The sequence below is a fragment of the Melanotaenia boesemani genome, chromosome 9 (assembly GCF_017639745.1).
Source record: "Melanotaenia boesemani isolate fMelBoe1 chromosome 9, fMelBoe1.pri, whole genome shotgun sequence".
Lineage (NCBI taxonomy): Eukaryota > Metazoa > Chordata > Actinopteri > Atheriniformes > Melanotaeniidae > Melanotaenia > Melanotaenia boesemani.
In genome coordinates, this window is record NC_055690.1 from 6,116,616 (window position 1) to 6,136,248 (window position 19,633).

A 19,633-nucleotide genomic window follows, 5' to 3' on the forward strand; every position below is an offset into this window, starting at 1 on the left:
CAATACTACACACTGTCTAACCTCCATTTTCTGCCCTTCAAAGAAGGACAAAACAATTTTTTTGCTTGATCATGTCACTAGCACAACCCAGTAATCACCTTCAGCCTAATACGGGAGTTTTAGATCAGATCCATCACAGCGATGTGGTTTTATACTCCTGCTAATATTTAGAGTTATCATATTTTATATTAACATGTATGACTTGTATGAACTGGTCTTGAAAGGTAATCTTCAGTTGTGCAGTCAAACATTTCATTAACAGATTGATTGCCAGAAAATTGGCTTCATATGTGTACAGAGATAAATTAGAGAAAGTGCTTACACAACAATACCACAGTCATCTGCTTTACTTGTCAAGCTTACGCAACACATGTAAAATCAAAATGAATGATGGCTAACAACATGATCACGATCTGATTACCACATGATTCATGCAGCGTTGCTCATTTATTTCAGGGACTGTTTGCTGTTTGGAAGTATTTTATTCTTCATGCATCACTGTGTGTATATATAATCCAACAAATTTTGTAAAATGGAACATTTCTTCTTCTTCTTCTTGTCCTCCTCCTCCTTCTGTTGGCTGTCATCAACCAACTGCTAATTACCAAGGACAGTTTCCACAATCTCTCTGCCACCTTTATAATCTGCTCATCCTTTAGTCAGACATGTTTTGGTTATAGGGGAGAAACGCTCAGCCCCAAACATAAAGCCTGTTCTGTTGAGAAAACAAGACGAGCAGGGAGCCCTGGGACCACTTGCATGATGCCCATCTAGCCCTAATTTCAGCTGTCATCAGCTGGATAACTCGCTGCCTCTCCCGCTGCTCAAACTGGACACCTTCTTGTGAAAACTGTATTAGGTTTGAACACCAAAGAAAACGCAAACTTCAAGACTGCATAATTGTATTGTTGCTCCATTGTTTACTTGTGGTGAAGTAGCCATTTTTGGCCTCAGCCAATCAGCGGATCTGGTTTTCAGTTTCTTCCTGCTTTCATTTATTTATTTATTATTTATTATAATGTTGTCCAGGTGGTTTGGTGTTGTTTAAAGTGCAGTGTATGGGCAAACCAAACCAAAAATAGGTGCAACTTTTCTTTGCATTCCCGTCCAATCCACCCAAGTCCTCTGCACTATCCTGGTGTAAATACACCCCAAGTGATACCTCAGTATATGCTGTTTGTTTAGCGAATGAACTGTGTCTGATTGATCCTCACTGCAGTGAGGTAAACAAACAACAAAAGCCTCTTTGTTTTATTAATTATTTATTTATTTTTACAAATTTTCTTTATTTTAATCCACTCTTAAGAAGTTTGTCTCTTAATTATTTTGTTGTATTTCCAACCAGTTAAAATAATTAACTAATTAACGGCAGTTCTCATTTAATTGAGAATGAATAGAAGAACACTGGCCTGTAACACAACTGGAAGTTGTGCAGGCATACATGCACATAACAATCTCCATAAATCTCTCACACTGAATTATTTCCGTGGTGCTACGTTGTGAATTATTGATGGTTTGACTGACCCACATGGACAAGATGCTGCCATATGTCAGAAATATTGTTGACATGCTCCAGTGAAAGCACCTGAAGTATCTTCTTCTCTGTTTCTGATGATTGCAAAAAAGAGAAAAACCAATATGTCAGTGGTTTAAAAAAAATAAATAAATAAAGAAATTGACTGTAAAAGTGGCAAAGGACCAGAGAAGAAAGGATGTTTTTAGTTTTCTTTTTCACTCAATTTTTTGTCTGTTAAGGCTTCAGTGGTTGTAACAGATCCAGATTTGTAGTAAACATGTCTGTGGTCGTAAAACACCATGAGCATGACATCACAGAAGGAACATTTTAGTTTTTGTAGTTTAAATACAGCTCTAACATGGAGTTTTTCTCAGAGGTGTCTCAGCAAATGTCAGCGTTAACCAAAGAAAGGTTTCAACATTACTTGTTATGAAAACATATTAAATGAAAAGACATTTTTAGTTTTTAGAGTTTTATTAGGTAGCGCCTATAAGTTAGATGACATGAGATTCTCTACTGCTTAGAATACTTATTGCACATAAATAGCTCAATAAAAGTGAATTGTTGCAGAAAAAATGTTAAAGAGAACCCCTCATCTATTTTACAGCTCTTGATGTCATCATAAAGATTTTGTCTGCATTGCGACGAAACTTGACTACTTACCTGTTTTATGAAGAGAACTTTCTCTTTTTTTTGTTGGCTAGTTTGGATCACATCCATCCAGAAAAGACTATAAACCATTTTATCCTATTAAACCCCGTGATATCTATTAATACAGATTTGCATCAAACTGTGTCTGGTTCTCTTTTACTTTTATTTCTTTTTTTATTCAATTACTATAACTAATTGGTTTAATTCATTTAATATTATTCATTAATTTCTTTCATATTTATGATCCTTTTTTTATCTAATTTCTAACTGTATTTTGCTTGAGTTTTTTTTGTTATATTTTTCTTGTTCGTCGATGTATTTTGTGTTTATCTAATTCTAAGTAAATTCAGGCATTAAGGGGTTAAAGCCCATTTATGCTTTTCATTAAAGACGGAGACTGAGCCTTTCGTTTATCTTTCGCATCCTTTACGTATGTAGTTTGGTGTGCTTTTCAAGGCCCTTGCAGATGGATACCTTGAAGGTGTAAACAGAGTAGTACTACTGGAAACCACAGGGGGTGATGTTGAGCAGTATAGCTGATGTACAACATATTTAAAAAAAAAAAAAAAGGAGCAGTAGCGATGTTTTCAATGTCCTCACAGACCACCGCTGTCTACTATGCTGCCTCTTTTGGTGAGAGGATGCCTGAGTATCCGAAGAGATTTCACACATAAAAAACATGAAGAAAAACCTGGCCCTAGTATATGCATGACTTTTTTTTTCATTCATTTTGTTTTTTCTCCTTAATATTTATTCCATTTTCTTTTAAATACTTATGCTCTTGTGCTTTAAGGCACTTCGACCTTAAATTTCCCCACAACTAATTCATCTTTCATGTAATTCTCATCTTACCAAATCAGCCATGCTGCCTTACATCATCTTTTCTGTCATGCACAGTGAGTGCACATTTTTTTAAATCCTAATAGCACTAATAAATATTAATACTTCTGTAATATTCAACATTTATCAAAGCTAATGGTTTTAACTGTGTATAATGTTATGAATAATATTTACTAAGTAGAAGTTACAACAGCAACAGGTCTGTGATGGAAATCTGTGCTCTGTGCCGCTTACTTAAAAGGTAGAAAAAGTTGACCTTTTCTCCGAACAATGGAACATTTAAATAATACTCCAATTGGGAGTTGATGTGTGGGAGTGAAAACACTTTTCTGGTGAAGTGCTGTATTAATCAATATGATAGAGTGCCATGTGCCTTTCTACAGACCTACTAAATCACATTTAGCAAATGTCAACATAAAAAACAGGATAAAAAGTCCTATAATCAAGTTGTTTTATAGACCAATTTAGCAGTTTGTACAAAAAGAATTGACTTTAATTCTGCCATTCTATAAAAATAAGTAATAACCAAAAACGGAGTAAAACAAAGCAAGTACTTTCATGACTGTTGTATGGATATTGTACACATTTATTGATTTTAACTTTTGTTTTTAAATTTTTTTATATGCAGAAAATATACTGTGTGCTACAAGCATTTAACATGTGGGTTAAGGTATCTTACCAAGACTGATCAACAGGTAAACACAATTCAGTTTCCTCTACCTTTATATTAGCACCCCCCTACTGCATGCTCCACCCTCAAGTTAATTTTATTTAATAGCCCCCATGAGCAGTTAGCGACACTTTATTAGGTGTATGCTAAATGTAGTGAAGGGCACATGTTATTTGCGCCTTGTTACACTTCAGCTCAGTCCATGAGGCTCTATGGCTGCTCTGCTCCTCTCTTTGTGGGCTTATAAAAATGTCCTTTAAATCGTGTGTATTTGTGTCTTTGCACTCTAACTGAAGTGGTGGCTAACAGCAGAGGAGAGAAGGAGCGTTTGGCATATCAACAGATCTCAGAATAGTAAATGAGGCCAAAGTGTAGCGTTACACACAAGCCATTTAAGACACAGTTGAATTACTTTTCAGAAGAAAGATTTGCTATTTTTTTATTCATTCATCCATTTTCTATACCCCTTAGTCCAGTGCAGGGGACTGGAGTCTGTCCCCGCAATTAGCAGGCAAGATATGCTATTCTTAATTAATTTTAAACACTCATCCTCCTATTTTCTGTTTTTGAGGATGATTATATGTCAACACAAGGCTGATTCAATTGAAACATTTTACCTGTAATATTTCCCGGAAGATGAAGATAACAGCACTGTGAAGAGGTGAGGACTAAAGTGCTAGAGACAGGATAATAACAGCTTGAAAAGATAAAATTTAACTTTCCTAAAGGTAAAACACAGCAGAGACTGGAAAGATGTGGAAAACGCACAATGAAAATTTTATTGACTGGTCCAAAGGGAGAGTAGTGGGTCCAAAGTGGGAGTATAGGCTGCTTATATTTAGTAGTAATTCAATAAAAGGAGTAGTTGTCCTAATCCGAAACTACAGCTTTTACCTGTGCTGTGATGGCAGTATATTAGAGGAAAATGGAGAGAACCATAAAGTAGGAAAAACCTTAGCCTTAGTCAGTAGTTCAAGTTCTGCCAAATAGTTAATATGTGCAAGCAGTTAGCTAGTTAGCCAACGGTTAAATGCACTGCCAGGTGGCGTGTACAGTGTCGGGGGTAGACTCTCCTTAAATCATGGGTCCACGATTTTATACAATCCTTAAAAATCATGCACAAAACATAGACGAGAAACTTCAGTGTTCCAACTCCACAGTTTAGCTTAGTATATTGTAGATATAAAACCATTTTAAAATAACTAGTCACCCATTTTTGACATATTTCATGCGTCTCTGAATTTGCTTTGTTTAGACTCTCAGGGCGAAGCATTCTTGTTTACACTGTTGTCATTTATGTGGGCATTTTAGCTTCTGAGTGTGTTTGTTTCTTTGCCTCTTTTTGTCCCTTACTTGCCTGAGGCTGTTCATCACAGTCTGAATGAAAATTAAATTATTAAACTCTTCAAACGGATGTTAACTGAAGTGATGAGTCAGAGATTCTTTCTTTATGAAAAATTTCAATACAAAAACTGTCATTAAAACAGTGAAAATGACGCCAGGCCAGTCAACTAACTACCAAACATTTGTTTCATAGGATAAGAAATGGATTCATTTGAGACTATCTTTGATTCTGTGAATATTTATCCTCACTTTGACATTTTAATCCTTTACTCATCCAGGCAGATGCTATTTCAGGGTATATCTAATTATGTGTTTGACATTTTAGTTTAGATTCAGGTGTTGTTTTTACACTTTGAGGCATGAGGCCTATTGATGGCTCCTTAATTTAGCATAGCCAGATTAGTTTGTGTGTGTGTGTTTTTATGTTAAAGCTAACGTTGAGCCCACAGCTATTTGTGACTCCTATCATCTCTTAACTCATGAAATGCAGTTAAGGATCTTGGGAGCATTAGGAAGAATATTCAGCCACACCGCCTCAGGAAACCATTCTTGAAAAACAGAGAAAGTGGAATTTTCCTTTCATCAGCAGATATTGTTTTAGTCCTCATTTATTTTGCCTTTGTACTGACGCTTAATTATCATCCCACTTTACTGTAATCATTATACCATTCTGCTAGTCTCCCAGCGTGACTGGGAGTGGGTCACAGAGAAACATGCAGGCCTTGCATGCTGTTAGTCATTGTGTTCTGCTCTGCATTTTTATTAAACAGACCACCCACGTTCCTGCAGAAGGACATGCAGGGTGTGGCCAGAAAGGAGGGTAAGCTGTCAATGGCAAATAAGTGATTGAAACATTTCAATTAGGTTAAAAGGTGCCAGTCTATACTGAATTCATTACTTTACTGATTGGGCAGGAAAGACTGAATTAATCAACCTGCTTTAACTTGGAGTTGGTCTGCTCCTCGAGTCTTTGCTGCAGGTTGTGCTCATGAAGGAATTATTTTAGGAACTGCTCAAAGAGCTTAATGATGAAACTGAAAAATAAATGACCAGTCATTTTAGATATGAGGGCATGACTTTTTCTTTAAAGGAAGTCATTTTAAGAACAAGCCCACCTGATGTTCTTTTTTACTTTTTTATGGAGTGAATGACAGTAAAGATAATGTAGCACTTAGCCTGTCCTTACTCCTCTATTGCCCTTTCTTCTAATCTCCTCATTCCTGCTCTGATTCACTATGTTCAGGTCATTGTTCTGGTGCTGAGTGTTCCTTTTTAAATGATATGTCTAAGTAAGGAGGTATTTTGGGGGGTAAGGTCTTGCAGACAATAGGCATTTAAATTTGAATCAAGATGCAGGGAGGTTTTTTGCATGTTAATTAATACAGGACCAATAACAGAGTATTGCCCATGAAATGATTATACTTAAAGCCAAAGAGGTAACCATAAAAAAGAGTAACATAATGATGTCTACATTAAGCAGCAAGAGGTTTTTTTATGATTTAATTAGGTCTATCCCAGTTTTATTTGTTGAATTATAATTACATTAATTGAATGTTATAGTAATTGAAAGACAGTTTTACTGCACTCGCCTAGTTAAAACACAGCAAGTATTCTCCAGACTAAGATTATACCTTCTACAGCTGGTCTTCTACAGGACCACCATAACTCAAGGTGGGCTATTGCTTGTTTTATGGAGATACCATCTTTGATATTTGATAACATAAATTATTAAGTAGCATAGTCATTGCAAAGCCCTACTTAAAATTCATGACACTGAGGGGAAAAAAAGAGAGAAAATTAACTTTTTTCTTTTTCAAAAATCATATAGTCAAAGATAACAAATTGTTTTCAACATCATTGGTGGTCACCATGCAAAGGTTTGGCTACCCCAAGAAAAAAAAAAGAATTTTTCTATTAGCTTTTTCAGGCTGAATTGGCTTGTTTAGTTATTGCTACAAAAGGCCAATTTTCCTGCTTATGAGTACGTAGCTGACTTAGACTTCATATATATGCATGAACAGGAAATACAACATTATCAAAATTTCACCCAGGGTCTAAAGGAAGCACTGGCTAAGGTCAACAAAAGAAAGGAGAAGAAATATCAGGGAAAAAACATAATACTGTAACTGCTGAATCGTACTGCACATTATACTTGGAGGCATTGCATTTTAATTAACTTGGTTTCAATATATGTTCACATTAGGCAAGTTCATCTAGAAAGGCTTTTTTTGGGGGGGGGGGGGGGGGGGGGGGGGGGGGGGGTGGAGGTGCACACATGTACATCACTTGATTCAGCCATGACAACTCCTTTATCCACACTGAAACGCTTTAGTGTTCTGAACCTTAAGTGGACCCAAAAGAGCCAGCAAACACAAAAATGTTAAGCTGTTTGATATTTCTTTTTAATTGGAAGTTACCTGAGAGTCATGTTTATTGAAGGCAGTTTACAACCATTCCTGTTAAATAAAGTTGTTGCATGAAGCAAATCGTATTGCATTCAACCAAGAATGTCAAACTGCTTGAGATTCCTCTTTTGAGAGTGTGTTGGTGTACTATCTGTATGCATGTCCATGTACCTGCCTGGTGACTGGAAACACTGACTGTCTAAGTCAATACAAAAACATCTTTGAATTAAAAAGAAAATACTTTTCCTCCATTTTCTAGGGACCACTTCTTTTGAAGATTTGAGAAGTTGTTTGAGTGTGTTTGCTCGGAGAGAGCTTTTATGAAGCAGACAAAAATTTATGTCCAATCACAAACTCAAGGTTACTTCTCACCAAACCATTATTACCATAGAACTTGAATGACGGATTTGCAGAAATCCCTCTCCAGTAATAGTTCTGAGTAAAATAAAGTAGCCTTTAAAGGAGGTTTCCTTTATAAAATGAAGTGATGTAGTTATCACTTTGTGTTTGGAAATTGGTTGCTCTTTTCTGTTGTACTTCAGCAAGGTTATAAAGGGGAAGGCATGTAGACTCCAACAAAGTGTTCTAAGTCAAGGCAGCAGTTATATTTATTGTCATCTGGTTACCATTTAAAGCAAGCAAAATCTTAAGAGGTCCAGTTAGAAAAAAAATCTTTAGAGCCAACGTCCGGGAGATCATAATAAAAATTTGTATATATATATATATATATATATATATTTAAACATATATCCTGTTTGTGTATGGAAGCGATTCTGTACCTTATTTCAATTTAAAATGGATTAACAGACATGCGTTTTCCTTTTCAGAATATAGCTGCATTTTTTGACGCATAAATGAAATTAATAATAAATAATATAAACTGCATTTTCATTTTCTTATCCAAGACTGCTCATTTGTATCTTAATTAAAATGATAAAGAAAAGGACATTTAAGATTTAATTTTCCTGGGGTAAAAATAAAACATTAATACACTTTACTTGAAGAATTAGTTCAATATCTTGTCAAACTGGCCTAGGGGGGTGGGTTGACTATAACTAGAGCAGAAGGATTATGGGGTGATCTAGGTAACAGACTATAGTTTTTACCTTGTTCTTTGATTCAATGTCCTCCTCTGGGGTGAAGAACAACTTGATAAATGTGTCCAGGTTTTTCAGCTTGTCATGCAAGATCTGAGCACCTGGAACGTCTCTGCCAATGGCTACAATCCGGTCTGCTGACCTTTTCAGGGCCCTGTTTTTTCTTTGAAGCCATACTTGTAGGGTTCGGTTGAGAGGTAGAAGAAATTTTGCTTTTGTCGATATTGCATTGCAGGCCCGTTGCTGAAAAAATTAAGTATCCTGACTTGAAGGTATTGTTATCTCTATACCTTCAGAAGTGGATCAAGGTGGGCCCAGATGCTCACAGGGTCATGTCTTCGGGAGAGTGATATGGAACAAAAGCTGTGGGGGCCTTGTTCACCAGCAGTGTAAATGACTGCAGTGTGCAGACTGGCCTGCTGGTGTGAACCTCCAAAATGCACTGATTGTATTTCTTTGCTTCACTTGCATGAGTAATTTTCACTGAAATCTATATGCAAGAGGGACTTGTACTTCAAGCTCATCTTGAGTTCCCTGTAGGTATCAAACTCCCATTTGATATTGAAAATGTGGCACCTAAAATGCAGAAGCCTCTACTGGAAATCTGTGTTAAGATCATGTTCCGTTTTTGTTATCTCCCTTTTCACTGTAATTGTTGAATCTTCTCATTTTTTATGATATTCTCTGTCATCCACTGAGAAAAATTAAATTGTCTTCCTCAGCATCTACTGGCAAGTTAGGAGGCATCTACTGCATTCACCATAAGCACAGACTTTTTTGGGTCACACGTGGTTGCCTCAGACATTTCCTCAATGTTTCTTGAGAACAGAAAACCCTCGGCTCTGCAAGGCATTGGCCATGAATTGCATATTCTTGTGTTTTTTGCAGAGACACATGTCACGGTCAGAGGATGAGGGAGTTACAACCCAGAAAGGTCTGAGATGGCTAAAGGTAGTGTAAGACACGTGGCCAAGGTGATCAGAGAGAAACCTCGGGTGCAAGTTTTACATTGTATCTGTAAGCAGCCTCTTCTGCATCTTTTTCTTCAACCGTGTGACTGTTTGCGACTAGTTGTCATTCGACTAACATCATCTCGGAGAAAAAATGAAGTAATGCGCCTCCTAATTTCTTTTCGGTTGAGGCACCTCCCATCGTAGGTAATACCCACAGCAGACTTTTCTCTCATCTTAGGGTAGCCAAAGGCAGTCTGAGCATACTTTTGGAGCTTGTACTTTTTCAGAATGATCACACTGATCACTTTTGCAATCAATTGCTTCTCTCGGTTTGTTTTTGCCTTTCTATATTTTCTTCTGATTTCTTTAGTCAGAGATGTATGGAAAAGAAAGGCTCTTTTAATGGGTGACATCACTTTTTGATGTGCCAACAAAGTATTGACTTTTGCATGAGGTGATTTTGAAGCATTTCTTGTCTTTGCTCTGTGTAACCTCTTCCTGTATTTCTCAGTTTTCATTTTCTCTTTTGCGAGCTGTGCCTCCAACAGTTCGATCTGTTTTTTTTTCAATTTTCTCTTTAAACTCCTGCGAATGCTTTCCCCTTGAAGCCGTTGCCTAAAACACAAATATTCTGTGAAAATCTCAATCAAATTAGTTATCAAAAGGGACTAATATGTCTACATTAGGCTATGACACTGTTGTCCATCGTTTATAACTCAGTAATATTGTTAGTTTTCAGACTAAGTCAAATACAGAGTCAGCTGTTCTGATACAAAACTTCCAAGTAGAAACAGACAGGATGTTGGGGTGTGTGTACGGTAAAGGATAAACCATTTTAACACTTGAAACTGGAGATTTATGAAAAATTTATTACTGTTGTCTTCCCATTCTGAAAGGAACTGTGCTTTAATGGTTCAACTACCTCATTAAATCACTGTCAAGTTAGATCTGAGAGCCCATTCTCATTGTCGTGTTTCCTTTTGAAGATCATGTCTTTGAAATGTGTTTCTCAAAGAACCAAAGGTTGACGTGACAAGTATGTATTTTCACACCATGGTCTTCACATCTAGCTTTTACTATAAACAAGTCATTTATTATCACAGTCTGTTGTTTTAGTGCTGGCTGTGTCAGGAAAGGCTCGGGGGGTGGATGTGACCAAGAGAAAAGGTTAAGAGATACACTTCAGGCAGGAGGTCAGATGAGACGAACATAACAGGCCCTGCTGCCAGCATTGCACATCTACACTGCAGAGAGCACGCTGCTGGTTGCCAGAGGTTGGTACACTGGCTGGTAGACAGACTCTGCACTGAAGCAGTTGTCTGACATTAACAGCCTCTAGCTATGGCACAGGACAAGAAGCAGCATGCCACAGCATGCAAGGCTAGGATGGGAGTCATGGAAGAGCAAAGAAACAATGTCTGTCTCAAAGGTGAAATACAAGCATAGCACAAGCCTTTACAGTGAGTTAGTATCAAGCTTTGCAGCTGAAACTCTCTAAGAGAAGAGAAAGGGTGAGGACAAATAGATCTATGTAACAGCTGGGGCATATGTACAGGTGGTGTTTTACATGCTCTGGCAGTTGGTTTTCTTGTCTCAGTTATAAGTTTTTATAGAAAAATGGATGCTGGTCATTTCACAGAAAATTCTACCACAAATCATTTTAAATTATTTTTCCTCTTATTTTTTGCACTGTTTTTTGTTTTTTTTCTTTCTTTTCAGTACCCTAATATACTCCAATATATACTTTTTAATATTTTCCTTTAAAAAAATTCACAAAGATGAATGAAAGTGAAAAGCTGCCTCATAATTCCCAGCCAAGGTAAATGGGGAAACAAAAAATGAGACACTAGATCAGAGCTCTTGCCCCTCAAGCCTGTCATTAAGTTATTTCTTGGAAAAGGTCAGCAACTGACAATTTGAACATGAACAAAAATGAACAGGCAATATTTGGGTATTTGGGCGGCTTTATTAAAGACATCATTTTTTTTTTCTAGCTTTAGCTTTCTGACTGCCCAAAGCAACACATTTGTAGTCCATGCTTCCGTTCCTACATCTTTGCTTGCTTAATGCTGACCAGCGTCTCACAAAGAATGAGCTGCAGAATTGTTTATTGCAATTTTGAGCGAATTAACTGACCGATGGGATCACGGCAGCCTTTTTTGTAAAGGGTCCTGAAAGACAGAGGAAGTGTTCATACTGAACTTGAGATTAATAAGTCAGTCTCACTTATTTGTTATTTGGAAGGGAAACATACAGAAAATAGTCAAACTCTCATGGATGAAAACAGGCATAATTCTGCCATTGTATCCCTCTATGAAAGAAAATAAGAAAAAATATTTGAGAATAATGTGGCTTTGGTGTAGAAACACTAATAGGAGTCATATTTCCCACCTCCCATATTTCCCATATTTACGATTATGAGTGAATGACCTATTTTGTGTTTATGACTAAAGGACCTCTTGAGTTAGGAAAAAAACTTGTTGTGTATTGTTTAACCATGGAGTTTATTTTCACCATAATGCATCCATTTGATTATGTGTGAGCCAAGATAACATAAAAAAAACACCAACAGGCTTGATAATAAGCAACAGACTGCCATCAGTACTGTTAGCAACAGTGTGTCCACAGCAAATCATAGAAAGTATTCCAGTTACCTCCTGTTAAGCACAACTTGTGTTGTGGTTTGCAGGAAAATGAAATCCCAACATTTTATTCAAGCAACTGGTCAGTGTAGCCACACCTCAGCAGCTCTGTCCTGACTCTGATATCCTGACACTGGCCAGAAAACTCAATGGAAAAGGGGAATATTTATGCTATGTAAAAGTTAAATGTAGGAATGGAATTAAAATTCCACTTGGATTCTGAACCAAGACAGAGCAACACAACCAGCTTATACTCAAAAACGCAAAGTTGAGGTATCTTGCTAAAATGACAAAATTATGGAAATAGAAATTTTTCTTAACATTTAATCTGAATGGTCAACCATGTTATGACACCTTTACATTAAAGAGCGCTGTGTTCTGTGAATTTAAAAGCAGGGTTTCCACTACATGTAAATGTCCGCGGCAAACCGCCACAGCAAAACAAAAGCAGCCATGATTTTTTTTTTCAGATGTTACAAATGTAAATGAAACTGTATGAATGGATTCATATGAACATAAACTCTATGTTTGCACACATTTACTGACCATAAAAACAGTGTGAAATTGTACTCAGGAAGTGTGACACTGTAAACTTAACAAACACTGGAGTCTTAACTTCCTGTTATATACACCACAAGAAAGAGAACTTTGTTCTTGTTTTCAAGGGCGCAAGAACAAGAAAATTGTTGTTGGTCTGGTCAATTTATACTCAGCGAGAAGCTTTGTCCACGACGGGGGTGGGAATTACGGTAGATGGTTGGGGTGGATGTATGTGTCTTTCTGTGCAATGAACAATTGATCCAGTAATTTCATATTTAGCGTGACACTTTTCCTTAGACGGGTGGGGTTGTGCATGCGGTGGTGTCCGTGTCTTTAAATGTCACATGTAGTGTATACATTTCCATATTTTTTTCAGCACCCTGATCCGCTGTTCATCAAAGCTACCTGTTCAACCTCGCATCAGTTACATTACACTTCATCTCCTGCAGCCCTGGCTATATATGTTCTGACAACCAGACATAAAGTCACGTTAATTGTTTGATACACTACCAATAGTGTACCAAAATAAGTGTTTCTTTCAGCCTCTGTAATGTAAGTTGTATTCTAAAAAAAAAATAGAAAACATACTGTAAGAGGAGTGAAGAGAAAATGGGGTTAAGAGGAGGTGGTAAGAGGAGTGTTTTTGTCCTCTCAGAGGCAAAAGACATGGAGAAGACGAAGATGAAATGATGTTTTTAGGGACGTTGAGGGAAGCCTGGAGAGGGAAGATGTGAAAGGTGTGTCGTCTCTCATCTCTGCCAGATGATTTGAGTCTGCTCTCCAGCTGTGTGTGGGTGAGAGGTCTCCCACTGGGAGACCACTCAGGTTTCAGGGAGAAGAAATATTGTCTTCGGGCCACGTTAATGGTTTCCCTCATTAATGATTTCTGTCTTTTTTTGGCCCAGTCATTTCTTTTCCACCAGTACGTCTGTCATTGTAAGGGTGTTCTGTTTTAGCTGCTCCAGCCAATTCTAAAGAATCATTACCAGCCGCTGATTATCCTCCTCCACTGACTGACGTGGGAAATGAAACTCGGGAAAGCATTTTGAATGGTAGACTGGACTTGGCAGGAGCTTAACTCAGTAGACCATGTGATGGAAAAATGAACAAAAAATGAAATGTATTGTAGTTCTTTTTTTCCTTTTTTTCTATTATAAATCAGTTTGTCCATTTTTTTCTGTGGAATTTATGAATACAAAATAACTCCATTTGTGATTCTTGAGTTGTCAACACAATTCATAATAGGTCTTTTGTGCATGTTCTAGCCCTGGATAGCAAATCAAAGCCAGAGAGCGGAGTTCTCTATATCTGCATGTGTTGAGATATCATGGAAAGGTGCAGAGGAAAATGAGTTTAGTCTATTTTCCTCATCTACAATATCACCGTGGATGTTGGCCTTAAAATAGTTTAATGTATTCAGTTGTCAGTATATCACCTCTTGCCCCAGTAACATTTATTTAGTGCTATGAACACTAAATTACAGTTTAAAAAAAAAAAAAAGAAAAGAATATAAGATACTTAATGAAATGCATTTATTTATTTATTTCCTTTATAAAATATCTAGCAGTACAGCTATGTTATTTTATTTAGAGAGAATAGGTTTTATTAAAAGAAATGTTTGGAACATGATTTCGTTCTCTACATTATTTTGAGCTAAGAAAAGTAAACATTACAGCAATTACTATACATGTACCTGTGCTGTCACCTACAGTCATATTATTAGCTTTCTTGTTGTTATCTTTCTCATCCTAACACTAGCTATATATGATCTGCCATTAAACTGATGGGGAACAGAAGATTTGCATTACATAACATAGGGCTGGGCGATACGACCTCAAATCAATATCATGATTAATTAATACCTTAATTAATGCAATTATTCGCAAATATTTTGGTATCGTTTATTTTTATCCCTCAAAGCTAACTGAAAGTTTTTGTTGCAAATATTTTCATAAGAGCGGATATTGATGTTATAATAAGTGAAAGGAAGCACACACGGTTTAATCACATGTGATGATTTAATGAAGATTTTTAAATATATTTAATGAGCAAGATTACTTGGTTATTGGTTCTAAATGTCGGTTCAATTTTTGATTAATTGCCCAGCCTTCACATAACACCTTCTGTCTGGCCATTTAATTGCAAAACATATCAAGATTTTTCGGGATGAAAGGGTGGTTTGCTAAAAAACCTTTTACTGCAGTTCGGCGTTGTGGGGACAGCCCCTTAGGCGGCTTTCGTATCCAGTTTCAATGTGCTGGTGAAGCAGTGTTGGTTTTTGGACCTAACCAATCGGTTTCATAGTTAATATCAAACCAGGAAGTAATGTTTCTGAAATCCTGAAAACCTTAAGGAATGATTAAGAATGAGCAAGTGAAAATAATCACTATCTACAGGAGGTTCCACATTCCACTTTAACGTTTAACGTTTGTTCAGAAGTAAACTCTCCAGTTCCATTTACACTATCAGTTTCAAAGTCCAATGAATTTGAAAACAAAAACCAAGTTCTTCAAATATTCTAAAATGTCAGCTTAGCAAAGATAACCTGAACTAATAGGTCACCTTGACATGAACTGGATCAGGATGAAAGTAGACTGGTCCTTGTGGGGTCAGTGTGTGATTTATGAATTTAAATTGGTTTCTGACTTTCAAAGTTTCTTTACATTTGATAAAATGTTTGAACATTGAAGAAAAAGTGACAGTCTAATATTAATGCAACAGAAGCATCAGGATCTAACACTAAAGGTGCATGTGACAGAGATACCAGAGCTCTGGCAGAATAATGGTTTTTGATATCCTGGGAATGAGGATGAGTTTGAAAATCATGTCAAGTCTGGACTTTGAGTTATCATTCCTTGACAAGGTCAGCTTTTATTGGATCCAGTTTTCAGGTTGAAACTGGTCATATTTTATGTGTGTATAAATGTTTCTTTAATTTGCGCATAAAGACCATATGAATTATTGGAAAAACCACCTGCATTAACAGCTTCTGCCATAAGTTACAATTTCTTTATGTACTGATTGGTTTGTAGTGGACCATTTCTTTATTGTTATTAAGATTGTGCACTGCTATATTCCTGTTTTGTCTATTGTGGGCATTCATTTTAAATAGCTTAGTCTGATATGAGTGGATGTAAGAAACTAATAAACACATTAAAAACATTTTATTTAAAACTGTGATGCTTATTGATGACAATGCCTCTATCAGACTATGGCTCTGTTTGCATGTAGTGACTCTGTCCTTGGCCCCAGAGAGGACAAATATATATATATATATTTGGAGTCTGAACTGTGAAATGAAAACATTTTCTACCATTTTCTCTGTGCAGTGGTCTAAAAAATTGTCTGTAATAACCCAACTACCAGCCCGAGTTCAAATCACTGATTATCAACAAATTTCTCCCTCTAACAGTTATTTTCTAATAATGTCAACATCACTGAAGCAAAATAAATGTCCTAAACCATTACTTATTAGGTCTTCTAGACTCTGAGATCAAACTGACAAGCCATTTTTCTTTTCAGAAAGGCTTTTTTTATATGTCATTTTAAAACCGAGTGTCATTATAATGCCTTTAAGTCACTGAGTGAAACGGGGCTATGCACTGTTTGGAACAGTTTTCTAAAAAAGATCTTAAACTGGTCATTATTTCTGTCAAGACTTTGCTTTGAATATTCAGTGTTGTATGTTTTTTTAAACCTTCTCTCTCTCTCTCTCTCTCTCTCTCTCTTTCTCTTATTACAGGTTAGTGGTGCCAGTTGCTCTCTTCAGAAGCATAAGGGAGAAAATGTAAGGAGATGATCCCCTGCACTATCTCCCGCACCATTCGTATCTCAGTGGCTCTGGTATTCTTTGCTTCTTTTCAAGAAGAGAGAACCATATCCGTGGGGCTATTAAGTACTTTCAGATGATAATGTATAGGATGCAGGGTTTCTTCACAGATAAGTTTCCTCTGTTATTCCATTCAGACACCCAAGGAGAATTTTAATAAGAGGAAAAATAACTGTGCTTGGTTATAATGTCAGTGGTTCTTTGTGGGAGATAGAGATTACAACCACATAAGGGAAGAAAAAACAGTAAGAAGACTAAACATGCAACACACAATTATCTTTGCAGAGCGAGCGTGATGAGCCTGTGGTTCATTTGTTCTTAGAGTAGCATGTTATCAGCTGAACGAAAAAGCCTCACAAATTCTTGCAGTCCAGTCTTCTCCTCCATGACTTATAGACATGATAAAACATTGCACACTCCCTTGTTCAGAGGCTAGTTTTGCACCAGATTTGGGAGGAAAGTGTTACTATTTTTTCAAATGATTTGATTTGCTATTCTTGCATTTTTAATTCATTCATTTCTTGGTCAAGTAAGCAGTCTATTGTTGGATAACTATTCAGGCTGTTTTGTTGCTACAAAAGAAAAGAAAATAAAGTAGGAAAGAGAGAGAAAAAAGAAAATCCCTTAAACATTCTGTTTTTTCTGCTCATCAGGCATTCCTACACACATTGGTGGCCTTTTGCAGCTCATTCAGCTAGCAGGACTGTTGAGAGGCAGCGTTTACAACATGGAATTTCTTTAGTGTTATTGAGTATGTGGGTATGAAGGATTAGAGCAGTTATGGTGAAAGGCAGATTCTGCCTATGTGATGATAAATGTCTGTAAGCCAAACCCGTGGCTAGTTTTCCACTTGGACAAAGCTGCTTCTTTGAGGGAAATTAATAAACATGCTTCTGGTAATGTGGTGAAAGAGATACTTTCAACAACTGCACAGCTGCCATCTCTCCATAAGATTGTTCATTAATTCCTTAAACTTTCTTAAAATGAACTTAGCTTGATATTTCCACCCATTTAATTCTTAATCGTGGGTACCTCTAGATTGGCTTTGCACACATTAAAACTCCAAATATGTTGTTATTCTTTCAAAATAAGGGAGCTTTCTCCTGGTGGCAGCATATAGTTTATGATGCCTTTCTGTTTTCCTTACTGAATGTATATTTTCCTGGATACCCCAACATTGAAGCCATAAACATCTGGGACTGGGAACATCATATCCTGACATTATACATCATGAAAAAGTCCATGTAATTATGTGTATTGTCTGACTTTATAGCTAAAATGCACAAGGAATTAAAAAGGGGTGTTTATATTTGAAAATGCAACAGTACTTTGATTTCTCACAAACATTACTAATTACTTTTTAATACTAATAATCTTGTAATTAGTTAAATTAAAAAGTAATGTTACTGAACAACAGCTAAGTTTACATGGACAAATATGTCTTTTATCTGACTGAAATTAATCTGATCATATTCCCGCTAACATGTTTATATGAACTGTAGATAAAGTGATCTGAGCCGCTGTGTGTTTGCATGATGGAAAGATTTAATACAATCATAATGCAATGTGTACTAAGTCGTAAGAAAAAGAATATGAAGAAGAGGATTTTATCAAATTTTAACAAATACATTCAACTTGTTTCAAGCCGTTCGATTGTCTAGATCAGGGATCCTCAATCCTGGTCCTCGATGGTCGGTGTCCTGCAGGTTTTAGAAGTTTCCCTGCTGCACCACACCTGATTCATAGTGATAACATATGATCACTTTAATCCAGTCAAATGGAAACTTAGGCTGTTCGGTATTGGTGAAAGTTGACAATTGATTTTATGTTAATTGCAGAGATCAGTGTGTGAGTTAATTCTGCCAATGTGGTGTGTTTTGGCTGGTGTTAACAGGTGTCTGTAATGCTCACCAGTCAACTCTGAATGCAGTTATCATGTTCCCATCTGTGTTTTAGCAAAGCTCAATACTACATGTGAAATTGCAGCATTTTACAAAGGCTCTTATTTGTTCTATCCTCCCTGAGATTACCTTAAAAATTAAGTGTTACCATGGTAATACAGGCAGTGTTTGTTTGTCTTCTGCTTGCTTTTCAAATGAAGTTCTCAGACTTTTTTCCCTTCAGACGTGTTTTTGTTTCTTTCAAGCCAATAAGAAAGGGAAGACATCTGAAGTAATTCCCACAGTAGACAGCGACTGACTCTTGAGACCATATCACTCCCAAAGTAACGTAAAATGCATTGTTTACTCACTAGCACCATGATTAAAAATACATACATACATAAATAAAATGACATTTAAGGTATTCAAAGAGAAAAGGAAGAGCAGTGTTGTTTATTCCACTTTCAAGCTTCACAGAATATAAAGTTTTGCATTCTCTTGAATTTTCTGGATTTCCTGTAACTGATCAGATGTTGTCTAAGCAAATGTCGTATTCTTTTGTCATTTCTAAACTATGTGACACTGAAGATGTTCTCTATACTTTTGGTCACCGGAGGAAAATCGAAAAAAAAGAAAGAAAATCACCATTTAATTTCATTCTGTTTTTTCTCAGGTCATCATCCAGTGTTTCTCTCTGATTTCTCACCCACTAATTGTGGAAACCAAAGCACTGGAACCATTACTTGCATAATCAGAATTAATTAAATTTTCTGTTGTCATGGAAATCTCTGTTACTTTGCTGCACAAACAATAATAATAAAATATAACACCTATTTTTTAACCAATCAGTGTACAACTTCTTTAAGTATCACTTCATGTGCTTATTAGAACGACCTGATTAAGATAATTAGGAAAACTACACATAAATACAGATACTTGAAATGAAGTGGAATTGCAAATCCAGCAGTCCAGGGACATTTTTCTTCTTTTGGCTAACATTTGGTTTTAATGTGAGAGTAGTTTGACAACATTGTCAACAGGGGTGTTGCTAAACATTGGGCTGTACTAAGCCCCCCCCCCCCCCCCCCACAATAATGTAAGAACATGTCTATGAAATCTGTAATGTTATGGTACATCAGTTTCTCTTTAAGTCTACCATCAACTGATGAAGGTTTTTAAATTATTTCCACAGTGTGAACATAAATTAACCTTTTTAGGCACAAAAAAAAAAAAAAAAATCTTACAATTATTGCACTTTTCCTCTTT

At 36.5% G+C, this 19,633-nt stretch overlaps 1 long non-coding RNA gene across 1 annotated transcript in view; it reads left to right on the forward strand.

The window, feature by feature from the left end:
- Positions 1-19,212, forward strand: part of LOC121645506 — a 40,576-nt gene extending 21,364 nt beyond the window's left edge. Inside the window, exon 8 of the long non-coding RNA XR_006011444.1 lies at positions 16,401-19,212. This is a non-coding gene — a long non-coding RNA (uncharacterized LOC121645506). The remainder of the gene's footprint in view (positions 1-16,400) is intronic.
- The last annotated feature ends 421 nt before the right edge of the window (positions 19,213-19,633 follow it).